This window comes from Oryctolagus cuniculus, chromosome 13 (genome assembly GCF_964237555.1).
Source record: "Oryctolagus cuniculus chromosome 13, mOryCun1.1, whole genome shotgun sequence".
NCBI classification, from domain to species: domain Eukaryota; kingdom Metazoa; phylum Chordata; class Mammalia; order Lagomorpha; family Leporidae; genus Oryctolagus; species Oryctolagus cuniculus.
Window position 1 is genome coordinate 16,186,347 of NC_091444.1, and position 12,254 is coordinate 16,198,600.

General features: G+C 47.1%; 1 long non-coding RNA gene across 1 annotated transcript; it reads right to left on the reverse strand.

Moving 5' to 3' along the window:
* Nucleotides 1-268: 268 nt before the first annotated feature.
* LOC138844859 (uncharacterized) lies at nucleotides 269-11,677 on the reverse strand. The gene is made up of 4 exons (XR_011381246.1): nucleotides 11,121-11,677; nucleotides 10,368-10,468; nucleotides 5,624-5,714; nucleotides 269-676 (listed from the first exon to the last, which is right to left on the reverse strand). It is a non-coding gene; the product is annotated as an uncharacterized lncRNA (long non-coding RNA).
* Between the last annotated feature and the right edge of the window lie 577 nt (nucleotides 11,678-12,254).

The following is a 12,254-nucleotide window of genomic DNA, read 5'->3' on the forward strand; positions in this document are numbered from 1 at the left end:
GGACTAGAACCCAGCACTTATATGAGATGCCGGTGCCACAGGCGGAGGATTAATCAAGTGAGCCACGGCGCTGGCGCCACATTTCCTTTTGAAAGGACTCCGCTCTTGATCAAGTTCTGGCGTCTTAGATGCACACTACTGGCATTGGATCCAAAAACGGCACTCTAGACTCCAAGTTCAACGGCCTCAGGGGATACATCTGAACCCAGATGCCAAGCTGCAGAGTGGCCTGGAGCGGGGCCTCAGCAGCCTGTGCCGGTCCGCGGCCCCCAGGCAGAGCAGAGCGCTGGCTGGCAGCACCCGTGGCTGGCAGCACCTGGCTGTGTGCACTGCACGACTGTGGGGCACTCCCTGGAGGACCGGGACTCTATAAACAGCAAAAATAATTTTGACAGCTGGTGACAGATTCAGCCATTTCTCCTCGTATTTCATTCCATTCCCACTCTTTTATTTATTTTATTTCTAATGTTCTTTCAAAGTAGAAAACCTGCATAGCTCACTGTGGATGGATGTGCTATGCTTTTTTCCTGTGAGCAGCAGTCCGACGTTCAGCGTTTGAAGGTAGACAAGGTGGTTGCGGTTGTCTCGTAAAATGCTCTACTTTTCCAGATGGAAGAAATTCGAGAAAATTCAACACAATGTCCAAATGTTTACCAGAAACATGAGACGAGGGAATCTGTGGATGCAGAACAGATAGACAAAATAAATGGATTTCGTCCTTTGCCACTTCTTAGCTCTCGTTACCAACCACTTAGCTCCCTGAACTGCGTGTCCGAATTTTCTCAACCAGGGACAGAGCTGAGACGAACCAGAAACAAACCCGGAAAATCGCCCTGAATGACGCAACCCTGCTGCCTGCCTGTGGCCCTGCACATCCAGCTGTCGGGTTTCTAGGAACTTCTGCGTCGTCTTGCCAAGTGTCCCACATCTGGAACTGCCCACTGTGTCAGGGACTATACGTGCGAAACTTGCCTTGTGGAGGAGAACACTGACACATACACGGATACTTCAAAAAGTTCCTGGGAAATGGAACTAAAAGAGAAGTTTGTTTTGGTGCACAAGAAACTTTGAAATCCCGGGGCAGACCCCATGGCGCGGTGGGTTAAGCTGCGGCCGGTGATACAGGCATCCCATATCACAGCACCAGTTCAAGTCCCAGCTGCTCCCCGCCTCCAACCCAGCTCCCTGCTAATGTGCCGGAGGACAGCAGAGGATGACCCAAACACTTGGATCACCCACGTGGAGAGACCTGGATGGAGTTCCCGGCTCCTGGCTCTGGTCTGACCCAGCCTGGCTGTTGCAGTCATTTGGGAAGTGAACCAGAGGATGGAAGACTGATCTCTCTCTCTCTCTCCCCTCCTCCTCCACCTCCTCCTCCTCTTTCTCTCTCTCAATCTATGTATGTATGTGTGTGTGTCTCTCCCTCCCTGTCACTCTTTCAAATAAATAAATAAATCTTTAAAAAATTTTTTTGAAATCCAGATACACCAAGGAAAATGTGTTATGAAAAAACTACACACAAATTTCAAAAATATTTTACACCAAAATAAACATCCTGAGGACTATTTTTCCAGGGACTTTTTGAAGTCCCCTCATATGTGACTGGCTGACAAATCAGACGTGGTGACTGAGAGATCCATCATGTTTTAAAAGATTGATTGATTGATGTGAAAGGCAGAGTGACAGACAGACAGAGACATTTTCCATCCCCTGGCTCATTCCTCAAATACACGCAATAGTCAGGGCTGGGTCAAGCTCAAAGCAGGAGCCAAGAACTCCATCGGGGTCTCCCATGTAGGTAGCAGGGACCAAGTACTTGAGCTACCATTTGCTGCCTGCCCAGGCACATTAGCAGGGAACTGGACAGGGTTTGAGTCCTGGTTGCTTCACTTCCAAAGTTAGATGTTGTTGCCCCAAGTGGAAGCTTAGCTTGTGAGGTATGCATTTCTAAAATTTCACTTTGGGGTGCCAGCACTGTGGCATAGCAGGTAAAGCCACTGTCTGTGACACAGTCATCCCAAATGGGTGGAGGTTTGAGTCCCAGTTGTTCCACTTCCAATCCAGTTCCCTGCTAATGGCCTGGGAAAGCAGCAGAAGATGATCCAAGTGCTTGGGCCCCTGCCACCCACCTGGAAGACCAGGATAAAGCTCCAGGCTCCTGGCTTCAGCCTGGCTCAGCCCTGTCCATTGCAGCCATCTGGGGTGTGAACTAGCAGATGGAAGACCTCTCTCTGTGTGTCTCTCCCCCTCTCTGTAGCTCTGGTTTTCAAATAAATAATAAATCTTTTAAAAGATTTTCACTACAGACTTACTTCTAAGGGTATGGTTTAAAAACTTGTCATGGGACCCCAAATCCCATTAAGCTGAGTGGTAAAAATGATATCTTAATTGTTAAAGTGATCATGTGAAGTCTTGTGAAGTCTTAAAGTGACCATACAGATGGGATTAAGTGTTAAAGTGATCATATAAATAGAATCAAGTGTCTTGTAATAATAATAGATGGAATTAAAAAGGAGAGAATATCCAACATGGGAAGCAGTCCACACAGCAGACTCATCACTTTAAGTAACACTCTGACCTCATAATCAGCCCTTAAGGCTTCCTGGTCTGGCTGAAAAGCCTGTGAGAACATCTCAGGCATGGAAAGCCAAAACACTGTGGCAAAAATTGTTCTACATGAAGGATCTCTGTGAGATCCCAGGGGAAGAAGTGGGCATAAAAGAAGGATGTACTGGGGCCAGTGCTGTGGTGTAGCAGGTAAAGCCACCGCCTGCGGTGCCAGCATTCCATATGGGCACCAGTTCAGGTCTCAGCTGCTCTACTTCTGATCCAGCTCCCTGCTATGGCCTGAGAAAGCAGTAGAAGATGGCCTTAGTATTGGGCCACTGCTCCCACGTGGGAGATCCAGAAGAATCTCCTGGCTCCTGACTTTGGGTCAATGTAGCTATGGCTGTTGCAGCCATCTGGGGAGTGAACCAGCAGATGGAAGACCTCTCTCTCTTTCTAACTCTGACTTTCAAATAAAGAAATAAATCTTAAAAAAAAAAAAAAGGATGTACTTTTCTCTAAAGGGAGGAGAGAACTTCCACTTTGCTTATGGCCTTATCTAAACACTGACAGAGTCTGTGGATTCAAAAGACTTCCATAGCCTAGGCAGCTCATGTCAAGAGTCTCAGGTGGTCACTGATGTCATACATAAGAGTGTTAATAGCTAAATTAACAACAGGAATCACTGTGCACTAACTCCCCATGCAGGACCTCTGCCCTCAATGAGTTGTATTATGAAAGTTAACTGTAAAACTTGTTCTCAAACAGTTGTGTGTGTGTGTGTGTGTGTGTGTGCAAATTGTTGAAACCTTTACTTAATATAGAGTTGGTCTTCTGTGTACAAAGTTAATTGAAAATGAATCTTAATGGAGAATGGAACTGAGAAGGGGAGAGGGAGGAGGTGGAGGGGTGGGAGTGTGGGTGGAAGGCAGGTATGGTGGGAAGAATAACTTTATTTCTAAAGTTGTATTTATGAAATTTGTATTCCTTAAAAAATTAATTAACCAAAAAAAGATTTTCACTTTGATTGTTTCAATTTAAATTTGTAAAAGAAAGATACCTATAGGAGTCTATCGTTCTCTAGTGTCTTCTTATCACAATTTTTTGGTAGAATTTTTTTTAAAGATTTACTTATTTACTTGAAAATCATAGTTAGAGAGAGAGTAGCAGAGACTGAGAGAGAGATCTTCCATCCACTGATCCACTCCTCAAGTGGCTGAGATGGTTTGGGCTATGTCAGGCTGAAGCCAGGAGCCAGGAACTCCATCCAGGTCTCCCATGTGGGTGACAGGGGTCCAAGTACTTGGGCCAACTACTGCTGCTTTCCCAGGTGCATTAGCAAGAAACTGAATCAGAAGCAGAGCAGCAGGGACTCCAATCAGTGTTCCGATCTGGGATGCCAGTGTCACAGGCCGCTTAATTTGCTGTGCTGAAATACCACTTCCCCTTATCATTTCTTCAGTAGACTTTCTTTTTGGGGAGTAGTTTTAGGTTCATAGCAAAACTGAGCGAAAGGCACAGAGATTTCTCACAGACCCCTTACCCCCTCCACTGTCAACAGCCCCCAGCAGTGTGGTGCAGGTGAGCTGCACCAGCACATCCTATCACCCAAAGCTCATCGTGTGTGTCCAGGTTCCCTCTCCGTGTTGCAAATTCTGGTGGTCTGGACAAATGCACAATGACACACATCCTCCACTCCAGGGTCACACCAGGCACTTCCATTGCCCTGAAAATCCCATGCACTTCCTCTCTTATGCACACAGAAGTCCAAATGAACTCAAGAAGAATACAAGGGCAAAAGCCCAATGTATGGGCAACAGACGATGGCATCCGGCATTCCAATTCCAAGAGTGGTTAAGTAAGATGCGTAAGTGAATGAACTTAGTTCTCCTTTGTTATTCAGGAAAAAGCCTGGCGTTCAAGGCCTTTTTCACCAGACTCAGTTCCCCCTTCCAACTTTCTCTCCACAACCTCTCTAATCTAATCGCTGTCCCCTGAGCACATTCAGTTCTTTCAAGTTCCTTTGGTTTCCTCGTCTGAACGCTTCTTCGTGTTTCCCACATCTGCACCCATCCATCCTTCAAGTCCCAGCTGTGTCCAGTCTCACCTGGGAAGCGGCTCCTGATTCTTCCCACCCACAGTGACCCCTCCCCCAGCCACGCCCTCTGAACTCTCACCCAGTGACTGTTCCATCATTCAGCTCCTGTTTATATACGAATTTTTACTGCTAGTTAAATTTTCCTCTGTGTAGGTCTTGTCTCCCCAACCGAACTGCAAACACACAAAGGCTCTGTTCTCTCAGAGGAAGGCGTAGATCCATGCACAGGGGTACAGCCCACTAGGTTGTCTGCACTTTTGCCTCAATGGCTGCCCAAGCTCATGGCAGTTCCACCATGAGACAAGTAGGTAAGCTCAGAACGCCGTCCGGGCCAGCTGTCCACGCTTCAGTCGGCTGGAACAGGAAGTGGACTCTGCCAGTCCACCATGGCCGATTCAGACCAACATCTAAGCATAGGTCTCAACCGCGGTCCCTACACACTGGCTTCACCCTCCCTAGATGATCAGAGGACCTGAACCTACCTGGCCAGCCTTCCCCCAGCTCCACACCCAACTCGGTCTCCACCTTCTATGGACAGATTGCTGGAACTGTAGTTGACAAATTATCAGCACTAGGCTCCCTGTCCTCTGAGACCAACCTGCCCTGCACGCTTTGATGAACACCAGCTCCTGGTCCTTCTGGGAAATAAAGCACCTTTAAGCTACTTGGACACAAACAAATATATTTTTAGGATGGTGTCATAGAATGCTACAGATGTGAAAACAATTGTAAAATGAAAGGACTGCATGGAGAAAGGTGTGTTTGTGTGATGAGGATAGCTGTGTTGGTTGACATAAGCCCATTTGTTGCTTGAGAGCTGTTTGGTGCTATTGTGAGAAACCCCTCTTCTTTTCCAAGCCCATCCCTTGAAGAAAAGAAAATAAGGTTGGTGATCATTAGCCAGTTTTATTTTATTTACTAAGATAAGATGTATAGCTTTCAAGTAAGACTGAACTCTTGTGCACTGCCCGCAATTACCTTGTGACACAGAATTGGTTGCCAAGCTTCTTTGTAAATCCTGGACTCGCCCAAGACATGAAAATTCCTGGACACTGCTTGTTCCAGTGGCCTCAAAGAAATGACCAAATCAGAGTTCATTACTGAATGAACTGTTGCATAACAGAAGTAGTGTGGGAAAAATAAGTTATCACAAAACAATGGAAAATGATTTTAATAACTAGGTACGCTGTGGACAGAAGAAGGGAGACAAAAAATTATTCACCTTAATGAATAAAACCAAACACCAAACCAAGATCCACTTAATAACTTTAAAATCTCTGGAAGAGTATAATAAATTATTCATATTTTATGCAAAAGAAGAAACTACAAAAGATAGATCAATTACAATGTTTAAATTTTATATAATAAAAAATTTAATGGGGCTAGTATAATGGTGTAGCAGGTATAGCTGCTGCTGGAGACCCAGGCATCCCATACGGGCACCAGTTCAAGTCCCAGCTGTTCTACTTCTGATCCAGCTCCCTGCTATCGTGCCTGGGAAACAGCAGAAGATGGCCCAAGTGCTTTGGCCCCTGCACCCATGTGGGAGACCTGGAGGAAGCTCTTGGCTCCTGGCTTCAGCCTGGCCCAGCTCTGGCCATTGCGGCCATTTGGGGAGTGAACCAGTGAATGGAAGCCCTCTCTCTGTGTCTTTCCCTCTCTTCTGTCTGTAACTCTACCTCAAATAAATAGATAAAATCTTTTTTAAAAATTAAGAGTAAGGGGCCGGCGCCGCGGCTCACTAGGCTAATCCTCCGCCTGCGGCGCTGGCACACCGGGTTCTAGTCCCGGTTGGGGCACCGGATTCTGTCCCGGTTGCCCCTCTTCCAGGCCAGCTCTCTGCTGTGGCCAGGGAGTGCAGTGGAGGGTGGCCCAAGTGCTTGGGCCCTGCACCCCATGGGAGACCAGGAGAAGCACCTGGCTCCTGGCTTCAGATCAGCGTGGTGCGCCGGCCACAGTGGCCATTGCAATGGTGGGGTGGGGGGGGGCACAGAAAAGAAAGACCTTTCTCTCTCTCTCTCTGTCTCTCTCTCTCACTGTCCACTCTGCCTGTCAAAAACAAAAACAAAAACCTTGCCCTCTCCCCAAAATAGATAGGGTCTTGCAAATGATATAAAATAAAGTGAGAATTGTAGAATATATGAAAACATGCTCAGCTTGCTAGTAGTTTAGGCAATAAACCTAAAAAGCTTAGGGGCAGGTGCTGTCGTGCAGGGGGTTAAGCCACAGCTTACGAGGCCCACATCCCCTATCAGAGTACTAGTTCGAGTCCTGGCTCTCCACTTCTGATCCAGTTCTCTGCTAACATGCCTGGGAAACAGCGAATGATGGGTCAGGTACTTGAATCCCTGCCCCACATGGCAGCCCTGGATGGAGCGCCTGGCTCCTGGCGTCAGCTGGCTCCACACTGGCTGTTGCTGGTATTTGGGGAGTAAACCAGCAGACAGAGATCAATCTCTCTCTCTTTCTCTGCCACTCTTCCTTTCAAATAAATAAATGTATCTTTTTAAAAAAAAAAAAAAGGACTAATAATATTAAGAATGATAACATTTATTATGTGCTAATAAAACAGTAATAATAATTAACATTTATTATATATTAGGCACTGGGCTAAATACGTTATAGTTTCACAAGCATTTCTTTTTTTTTAAGATTTTATTTATTTATCTGAGAGACAGAGTTACCAATAAAGAGAGGGAGAGACAGAGAGGCCTTCCATCCGCTGGTTCACTCCCCAAATCGCCACAGTGGCTGAAGCTAGGCCCATCTGAAGCCAGGAGCTTCCAGGCCTCCCACACGGGTGCAGGGGCCCAAGCACTTGGGCCATCTTCCACTGTTTTCCCAGGCCACAGCAGAGAGCTGGATCAGAAGAGGAGCAGCCAGGACTCGAACCAGCGCTCATATGGGATGCCAGCGCCAGAGGCGGAAGCTTAGCCCACTATTCCACAGCATCGGCCCCTCACAAGCATTTCAAACTCAATGTTTCCAAAACTTGTCTTTATCACATTTTGCAAAATAAAAAAAATCTACATAAAATGAACATTGAGATAACTTCCACAGAAAGAGGGTAAGAATGATCCTACATCCTGGTCATCCTTCTGTTCTTGTTTCATTTGAGCCAATGCATTGAAAAACCAACTGCAGTGTAGTTAAAAGGCCTTGAAAAATGCCCTAAATTCAAGCCACAGTTCTAGAATCATCTATATCAGTGCTAGTTGAAGTGCAGATTGCTACGTGACATTCTAGTCCACTCTCCAAAGTACAAAATATATGCAAAGAACTAGCATATTGTTCTTCTACTGCCTCTTAGGGAAGAATCTCAACTTTTATTTGCCATTAAGAGATGACACACTATGTCTAATATCATGTAATAGATAGCTGACTTCCAGAAAAATCCTCTGAAAGCAAAAACAGCAACAGCAGTACAAGTTCCATTATTTTTTTAAGGATTTATTTATTTATTTGAAAGGCAGAACAATAGAAGAGACAGAGAGATGGCTAATTATTCATATTCTGGTATCTTGATTCTGGAAGTTCTAATTCTGGTATCTTGATTAATCTTCATCAGTCTTTATCTGTTCTTTCTATATATTTTTTGACAGGTAGAGATATAGATAGTGAGAGAGAGAGACAGAAAGCTCTTCCTTCTGTTGGTTCACCCCCCAAAATGGCTGCTATGGCCAGAACTGCGCCAATAAGAAGCCAGGAACCAGGTGCTTCTTCCTGGTCTCCCACGTGGGTGCAGGGGCCCATCCTCCACTGCCCTCCTGGGCCACAGCAGAGAGTTGGACTGGAAGAGGGGCAACCGGGACTAGAACCCGGCACCCAGATGGGATGCCGGTGCTGCAGGCGAAGGATTAACCTAGTGAGCCACGGCGCCAGCCCCTATCTGTTCTTTCAATATGAAATTTTGGCAATAGCACTAGTGGAAGCAGACACTGCACATTACCTGCCTACGTCACAAGAGCAGGAGTACCCCACTGAGCTTTCTGCACTGATGGAAATGTTGGGTGCCGTCCCTAAGAGCAGACACCAACCACCAAAGGCTGGTAAGCACTGGAAATGTGATTAGTGCTTCTGAGAAATAACCCAAGTTTAATTAATTTAATTTTTTTTTTTTTGACAGGCAGAGTGGACAGTGAGAGAGAGAGACAGAGAGAAAGGTCTTCCTTTGCCGTTGGTTCACCCTCCAATGGCCACCGCGGCTAGAGCACTGCACTGATCCGATGGCAGGAGCCAGGTGCTTCTCCTGGTCTCCCATGGGGTGCAGGGCCCAAGCACTTGGGCCATCCTCCACTGCACTCCCGGGCAGAGAGCTGGCCTGGAAGAGGGGCAACCGGGACAGAATCCGGCGCCCCAACCAGGACTAGAACCCGGTGTGCCGGCACCGCAGGCAGAGGATTAGCCTAGTGAGCCGCAGCGCCGGCCTAGACACATGGTCATTACAGTAAACACTGCAAATCCAGCCACCTTTGTCCTTACGTCACTACAGACCTAAGATCTGGCCAGGCGAATATAAGTGAAGTTAGGATTAGGTGTGTAACACCCATGGTGAAAGCTTGCTCGTTCACCCTAAGCTTTCCTCTGTGTAGAGCGTGGCCGTGACTACTGGAACTACAGCAGGTATCTTGGACCCTGTGGTCAAGGCACAGATTGAGAGAACCAAGACCCCTGAATCTCTGCCATTCACTGAGCTGCCATGCCACACCTTACAGTTGGGTTAGAGAAAAACACACTCCTGTCTGGTTTAAGCCACCACCATCATGTTGGGTTCCTGTCGCTCATAGTTGAACCAAATCCCAGCTTGCGCATAAATTATATTTGACTCCAAAGAGACTGGTGCACCTCTCAGGAGCTTATCATCAGAAGGGACTATACTAGTGCTTCGGATTCAGATGTCTGTGTAAAAAACCTGCAGGGAAGAAATCGGAAGGGCTGCCTCCTATCCTTCACGTTCCCCCTGGGAGGCACCAAAACGGAGTCCTATCAGGTAGGTTGTAAAGCAAAGCAAAGCTGGTGTCTGCTTCACAGAAAGGCAGTTCTTCCGGGACTCCAAACCCGCCCGAAGGCAACGTGAGGACTCTGTCCTGCAGCAAAGCCCAAGGAGCGGGAAGCAGGTGGCTCCAACACTAGACACCTGTCTCTCAGGATGCTGCTGCCCCACAGGCTCCTCCTCCTCCCTGCCAGGGGAAGCAACTACTCTGGGAGCTCACGGCCAGCCTGGCCCACAGGGACAGGACACAGTGCACGTGGCACTCCAGGATGCCTTTTTCTGCCATCTCCTCCCGGGCTCTGAGGTGCATCAAGGGAGGGACCAGGTCTGGGGTCTTCCACGAAGCAGCCTCAGCTGAAAGCAGTGCCTGCTCACGGCAGGAACTCATGACAGCTCTCACATTTGACTCACGTACCCATGAATCTCAGTTCCCTAATGGATGACTTACGGCAGTGGGATTATATGTCTTATCACCTGTTTTTTTTTTCTCTTTTATGATATTATAATATGCTTCTTACAATATTAAAATTGGAATCTGGGACTCACTTGTGTAATACAGGATTGATTCCAGAACTTTCTGCAGATACCAAATGGTGCCGTATTTGCATGTGTTGCACATTCTCCCTATACCTGAACTCTTACTTACAATACCTAATACAATGTAAATGCTATTGTACACAGTTGTGAGGTTGTATTATTCAGGGAATAACGAGAAGGAAAAAAAGTTACCATATTCCATACAGGTGCAATTTTTTTTTCAAATGTTTCCAATCCTTGTTTGGTTGAAATCTTGGATGCAGAAGGCACAGGTAAGAAGTCTTGCCCGTATTCTGCTGGGCAAAGCAAACACTGTGATGCGGAGGCAACACTGTTTCCTTGGAGTACTCAGCAACTGCTCCTTTCTAGGAACCGCTACTTTTCTAGGCACTGACCCGAGTATAACAGAGGGCACAGAGGTTCGGGACCAAGCCCTTCTAGTACAGGAGGAAAGACACGCACAACTAGTGCAACACTGCAACAGGGCAGAGGCGACCCGGGCTAGCAAGGAGAGGAGCCCCTTTTAGCTACAATATCGGTGTCTCGGGACATTCCACTTCCAATGATCACTTATTTCTGATTAACAGCCTGCTAACTTGCCAAAATCTCACACTGAATTGGGAAAATCCCTAGAAAATCAGGATTTATGTCTTATCTGATGTAGTATCTCCAGTGTCCAGTATAAGGACTTAGAATAAGCACTCAATAAACATTTGTTAAATAAATGAATGAATGAACTACAAGTGACAGAAAATTTGGATCAAATCTTGGCCTCCCATCTTTCTTATACATTCCTGGATGGGCCCCTAAAGGGAGACCAAAAAAGGCCATGACAACCTGTTAGAATCTAGAAATTCCATCACAAACACCAACTCCAGTTTGAAAACAGCAAACAAGGCAGTGCCCTAAGAACTGTTTATGAATGGATATTTCAGAAAGACTTACATAGCAGGAAAATGTTCCATTGAGCGTTCCTCTGTGACAGCCAGCTAGCTGAAAAGTTCAAGTAGGGCTGGCTCCTCTGGTCCACAGGGATAAATGTCCCTGGCTTTGCAGCCACAGTACCTACACGGTAGCGGCCATCAGAACTTCCCATCAGCAGGTGGAAACTAGGGAGTCTGAATGGGAGGTGAGACTGGCCCACCTGATAGAAACGCTGGGTGAATTAAGAATAAAGCAGGGTGACACAGTGGTTAAATCACAGCTCGGCTGCCCATGACCCACTTCAGAGTAACTGGTTTGAGTCCCAGCTGCTCCACTTCTGACCCGGTTTCCTGCTAATGAACACGCGGGGAGGCAGCAGGTGATGGCTCAAGTACTGGGGTCCCTGCCCCTCCTGTGGGAGAGTCCGATTGTGTTTCCAGGCTCCTGGTGTTGGCCTGGCTCAGCGCCTCCTGTTGCAGGCATTTGGGGAGTGAGCCAGCACGTGGATGATATCTCTCTCTCTCTCTCTCTGCCTTTCAAATAAAATGAAAATATATTGGCTGGCACCGCGGCTCACTAGGCTAATCCTCCGCCTTGCGGCGCCGGCACACCGGGTTCTAGTCCCGGTCGGGGCGCCGGATTGTGTCCTGGTTGCCCCTCTTCCAGGCCAGCTCTCTGCTGTGGCCAGGGAGTGCAGTGGAGGGTGGCCCAAGTGCTTGGGCCCTGCACCCCATGGGAGACCAGGAGAAGTACCTGGCTCCTGCCATCAGATCAGCGCGGTGCGCCGGCCGCAGCACACCAGCCATGGCAGCCATTGGAGGGTGAACCAACAGCAAAGGAAGACGTTTCTCTCTGTCTCTCTCTCTCTCACTGTCCACTCTGCCTGTCAAAAAAATATATTAAGAAAGAAAGAACAGGAAAAAATGTTAAAAAAAAATTAAAGCAAGGAAAAAAAAGAGCAGTGGTAGCAGCTAAGTCAGTATCTTTCAGTGTCAGTAGACTTTGAGCCTCTTAAGGAACCAATTGTATCAGATCTTGGCTAATCAAATGTTAATTAATGTAAGTTACACTGTTCATTTTGCACGTGTGTCGGTATTCTGTCCTCAGTCAGACTTCTAGATCTTCTAACTCTTTTACTTGAAAATCAAAGGGAGA